At 44.0% G+C, this 6,000-nt stretch overlaps 1 protein-coding gene across 1 annotated transcript in view; it reads right to left on the reverse strand.

Moving 5' to 3' along the window:
• The window catches only part of LOC122541903 (ras-GEF domain-containing family member 1A-like), a 221,944-nt gene extending 217,151 nt beyond the window's left edge, over positions 1–4,793 (reverse strand). The window contains exon 1 of the mRNA XM_043679087.2: positions 4,686–4,793. The gene's annotated coding sequence lies outside the window, so the exon portion shown is untranslated. The remainder of the gene's footprint in view (positions 1–4,685) is intronic.
• Between the last annotated feature and the right edge of the window lie 1,207 nt (positions 4,794–6,000).

The raw sequence follows: 6,000 nt of genomic DNA on the forward strand, positions 1-6,000 counted from the left end.
GAAGTGTTCTAATGAGGGGGAGCAGAGCAGTCACCTTGCACTCACAACAGTGACTACATTTCAGAAGTGGCTGTGAAAATGTTCTGGGGTGTCCAGAGTTGTGAAACGCACTATGTAGAGATAAAGTCGCCATAGACATACAGCACGGACTCAGACCCTTCAGTCCAAATCATTCATGGTGACCAGATATCCTAGATTAATCTAATCCCATTTGCCAGCAACTGGCCCATACCCCTCTTTAACCCCTTCCATTTCATATACCTATCCAGATGCTTTTTAAATGTTGTAATTGTACCAGCCTCCACCATTTCCATACATGCACCATTCTCTGTGTGAAAAAGTTGCCCCTTAGGTCCCTTTTAAATCTTTCTCCGCTCACCTTAAACTTATGTCCTCTAGTTCTGGACTCCGCTACGCTAAAGAAAATACCATGTCTATTTATCCTATCCCTTCATGATTTTATAAACCTCTATAAGGTCACCCCTCAGCCTCCGATGCTCCAGAGAAAATAGTCCCAGCCTGTTCAGCCTCTCCCTGTAGTTCAAAACCTCCAACCCTGGTAACATTCTTGTAAATCTTTTCTGACATTTTTACGACTGCTGTCCCATTAAACAGTTGTGGAGGTGCCAGTGTTTGACTCGGGTGGACAAAGTTAAAATCACACAACACCAGGTTACAGCCCAACAGGTTTACTTGGAAATACTAGCTTTCGGAACATTGCTCCTTCACTATCTAGCTAACTGAACTAACTGGTCCCCAGCAGGCACTGTAGAACTGTAAGCTTTTTTTAAAAATTATACATAAAATTATACTTTTAGTTTTGACTATGGAGATGCAATTCTCCATAGTCAAAACTAAAGGTGACGGAATCTTCATCTTCCAGATTCTGAATTTAAGCTGTTCATTAAACCATTCATTAAACCTTCATAGCCGCATTTCCAATTCTTCGAGTTCTCCACTGCAGTCCGCCCACTCAGACCACAGTGTACTAGCTATACAGGCCAATGGTTAATTTGTGTTTTAATTACATCTCCTGGAAACTAACAAGATTGCTATCACTCTTCAAGGACCCAAGCATTTTTACTTTAATTGGTGTTTTGTGTGGGACGATGTCAAATGATTCCTGGAGATGTAAGTGCATGACAGAATCATGGTCTGGTTATAGCACAGGAGGTGGCCATTCAGCATTCCAACTGAGCATTACACCCATTGCTATTGCCCCATGTCGCTCCATAACCTTGCACATCCTTCCCTTACAGGTAACAATCCAATTACCTCCTGAAAGCCTCAATTAAACCTGCCACCACCACACTCTCAGGCAGTGCATTCCTGATGTTAATTGGGAGCAGAATAAGTCATAGGCTGTCATGTTGCTCCTGACCTGAGACCCCAAAGTGAGCTCAGCAACCCTACCCTAGTGCCCAGGCCCTGGTTATTGAACCCTGAGGTATCCTTCTGCCCCAGATCCAGATTTTAACTATTTGCAGAATGAAAATGTCGTTCCTGATGCCTCATTGACAGCTACCGTACATCCAACAACTGAAGAGATCTGACAGTCAGCTTCTCCCTTCCCTTCATTTCCTGTATCCCAGAACCATAGTGAGTGTTCCTGAATAACCTACATTACCAATGGAACCAAGCAGAGGCAGAGGCAGAGGCAATGGCCTAGTGGTGTTATCGCTAGGCTGTTAATCCAGAGACCCAAGTAATGACCTAGAGTTCAGATCCCACCACAACAGATAGTGCAATTTGACCTCAGTAAAATCTGGAATTATGTATCTAATGATGACTGTGAATCAATTGTTGGAAAACCCTATCTGGCTCATTAATATCCTTTAGGGGAGGAAACTGTCATTCTTACCTGGTCTGGCCTACCTGTGACTCCAGACCCACAGTAATAAGGTTGACACTCAACTGCCCCCTGGGTAATTAAGGATGGGCAATAAATGCTGGTCTGGCCAGTGCTGCCCACATCCATGAACAAATGAAAAACAAATATAGCATTTAGGAACTAAACGGACCTGTGTTTTCTTACAGAACTGAATGATCTCTTTCTCTCTCTCTCTCTCTCTCTTTGCAAATCCTTCCCTAAACCCCTCTGCTTTTCTTTAAACTAATTGCTCAAAAGCTACCTCTTTGATTAAGCTTGCCCCTTTCATATATCCTTATGAAAGATATATCCTTTTATAACCCTGAGATTCAATTCTGTTGGATTGCGCTCTGACAAAGCACCTTGGGGTGTTTTATTCATTTATAAGGCACAATGCAAATGTAGCTTATCCTCTAGAAAGGAGACCAATTGCCTCGCGCAATCAGCAAGCAGAACTAAACTTCTGACCCAACAAGAGGGCATGTCTCAGAGACAGTACAGTTGTTGGATGGCTAGATTGTGAAGCAGGGTGATGCAACAAGTAGGAGTTCAATTTCCACCCTGGCTGAGGTTATTATGAAGGACGCTCCTTCTCAACCTCTCCCCTTGCCTGAGGAATGGTGGCCCTCAAGTTAAACCAATTCCAGTCATCTCTCACTAAGACAGCAGTTCCCCGCACCATGGTGACTTTACTTTCCACATCTTTCAATTTGATCTCCCCTCCCACTTTGGACCTGCCTCAAAACCTAACCCCGTTGAACCCTGACTCCTTACGCTCAGGCATGGGTAGAGAGAGTGGGTGTAGTCCATGGTAGCACTAAAAACCAGTGCCAGTTGGCAATAGTGGCATGTTGAATTTGAAAGTTGACTTCACTCCTTTGGCAGCATCAAATGCCAGGGCTAAAAAGATGCTGCCAAGGATATGGAAGCATTTACAGTACAGAAGGCATTTGGAGCCATTGAGTCCATACCAGCTCTCTGTGGAGCAATTCAGTCAGTCTCATTCCCCCTGTATCCCTGCAAGTGTAGCTCCCACAACTGCCCACCCAATTTCCTTTTGATATTTAGAGTTGGGTTTATCGTCACGTCTACTCAATTGCAGAAATACAGTGAAAAGTTTACAATGTCGCCCATTACGACACCATCTTGGGTACAAAGTACCTAGGTACAAATCTTAGATACTAAATAGAGAAATAAAAAAAAGTTACATCACCTCACAGTGCTTCAAGGTACAAGTTAGAAAATAAGAAATAAGGTTAAGAGGAGAAACATTACAGTCAGATAAACAGATTATAGATAAACATTACATCACATGTGATCCGACTGAGCCATTGACCGCTCGCATCTGTCCCTGGATATTCTCCATCGCCAATATCCTCATAAAGGAGATATTCCAGGTCATAAGCACTCATGTGGTTAAAAACATGTCCTTCTTGACATCCCTCTTTGCATCTCTTACCCCAAATCCTAAATCTGTGTCCCCATTATCCATTTACCAGCAACTTTGTCCATCTCATCACAATCTGTTGAATAACTCCCAACACTCAGGGTCACAATGATGGGAGAAAACACCTGGATGACATTTCCCCACCATTCAATATATTCATCTAAAAACACTGAGGCTTATTCAATGTTGAGCGTCACTGAGGGTGGCAAGGTGACTGCAAAAGAGTGTGTTTTAGGGAGCTGCAAATTGCTCTGTCTACTTCCCAATCACATCATGTACATGGCTAGTAACATGGGTAGGGGGAAGGAGAGAGAGAGAAAGAGAGAACGGGAGGAAAGTGCTGAAAACCTAGCCCCAAGAGGTTGCAGTTCAGCATGGGTAGCACGGTGGCTCAGTGGTTAGCACTGCTGCCTCACAGTGCCAGGGACCCCGGGTTCAATTCCAGCCTGGGGTGACTGTCTACGTGGAGTTTGCACATTCTCCCCGTATCTGCGTGGGTTTCCTCCGGGTGCTACAGTTTCCTCCCACAGTCACAGAGATGTGTAGGTTAGGTGAATTGGCCATGCTAAATTGCCCGTAGTGTTACGTGCATTAGACAGGGATAAATGTAGGGGAATGGGTCTAGGTGGTTGCTCTTCGGAGGGTCAGTGTGGACTTGTTGGGCTGAAGGGCCTGTTTCTGCATTGTAGGGAATCTAATCATCAAAATATATGCATCCTTTCCAAAGGACCTCATTGTTTATGACTGGTCAACAATACCTATTATAAATGCTGTGCCTTCCCACAACTGTGGCCATATTTTAGCGGTATTTAATTTGACTGGGATGCACTTGAGGACACATCCTGCAGTGTCGAGAGGTGCTACATGAATGCACGTCTGTCTTGTCTTTTATGGGGCTGGAGAGGTGGGAGGACTGTGCAAGAACAGTCTCTTTTGTGGGTGGGGATGATGTTGTATGGAGAATAGCAGAATTGTAAATGGTTGGTTCCTTTTAGTGGGGGTGACAACTCCCACAAAGATATTTAAAGAACAACTGCAGAATTCTACCTGGCTGTAATTCAGAGAAAGCACTACAAAAACACTAAAACGTGAACCAGTGAAGAGGAAGAACTGGGAGGGACATTATCCCGATGCATTACTCGGGCGAATTTCTGAATGAGCATAGAAATGATAGTGTCTACCTCCCAGCGCATCTCGATGAGTAGCCCTCAGTATCTATTTTGGAAGCTTAGTGCTAATGGAATCCCTGCGCTGGGACCACTCACACTCTCTCACTCACTCTCTGTACTTTAAGCCACATTATCACAGTGTCTGAACGCTGTCACTAGCTCTGGATGGAACAGAAATACAGAAGCTAAGCTCATTTACCTGTCTGCCGCAGCTGTTGCTAGGCACCGAGAGATCCCTTAGCTGACACCGGAGGGATCCGGTGATCCATTCCGGGGACGGAGACCCTACTCTCTCTTAAGAGGGTTCTACACAGAGAGAGAGAGAAGGGGTCGCTGGTTCAAGAGGAGGAGGGCTCGACTTAAACAGACATGGGAGGGTGAAGCTGGAGTAAGGACTGTACCATCTGAGAAGCTCTCTCTCTCTCTCTCTCTGACACAAGGCTGTCTTTACAAAAGAGCACCGCACACCACTCAAAAGAAGCAGAAACAACATTTCAGTCAAATTGCTGCTTATTCCAGCAGCTACTGGGGACCATTTTTCAAGCAGCAGAATGATGCGAGAATTGTTAACTCGCCTACAGCAGTTATTGCTAAACATTAGAAAAAGCTAAATATAGAATTCAGTGCAAGTGATGAACTCAGAGTCTTAAGGCTCTTGTGGTGTGGAGTAATGTCCATACCTCTAAGCTAGAAGGCCTAGGTTCAAGTCCTGCTTGCTCCAGAGTTGTGTCATAACATCCCTGACGGATGCAGTGGTAGTGTCCCTACCTCTGAATCAGAAGGCACAGGTTCGAGTCCTATCTACCCCAGTGATATGTTTTAACACATCAAAACATAGAGGTCTAACCCCATCACGTCTGTGCCAGGCAAAACCAAACGATTATCTATTCAAATCCCATTTTTCAGCTTTTGGTCCGAGCCTTGCATACTGAATAATTATTATCATCATTAAACATCTGACTTGGTTGATTAAAAATATCTATAAATGCATTAGAAACAGGTTAGCAAAAGTTCGACTGACGCCTGTGATAGGGAAGTCATTGATGGATCGGGTTTGTATCCATTGGAGTTTTGAGATAAGTGACATTATTGAAACATTCAATAAGGGGACTCGATGGGGAGGGTGCTCACAGAATGTTTCCCCTTGTGGAGGAGAATAGAACTTTTAAAAATAAAAAGTGCCTTGTTTAAGACGGAAATGAGCATTATTTTTCTCTGAGGGTTATAAGTTTTTGGAATTCTCTACCATGGAAGTAAAGCCATTGCATATTTTTAAGGCTGAGATAGTTAGATTCTTGACTAACAAGGGAATCAAAAGGTTTTTATCAGGAGTAGGTGGGAAGGTGGGGTTGAGGCATAATTGAATGAGCCGTGCTGTTGTTGAATAATGGAGCAGGTTTGAGGGGTTGAATGGCAATTGTTACCGACTTGTTTGTATGTATGACCATCTATAGACCTCTCCCTGAGTCAGGTGGTGGGAATGTTCAATTCTAGCTGCCTTGTAGGCTCTCTTC

Source organism: Chiloscyllium plagiosum, unplaced genomic scaffold (genome assembly GCF_037043375.1).
Source record: "Chiloscyllium plagiosum isolate Xiang-an unplaced genomic scaffold, Cpla_swu_hap1 HiC_scaffold_43, whole genome shotgun sequence".
NCBI lineage: Eukaryota > Metazoa > Chordata > Chondrichthyes > Orectolobiformes > Hemiscylliidae > Chiloscyllium > Chiloscyllium plagiosum.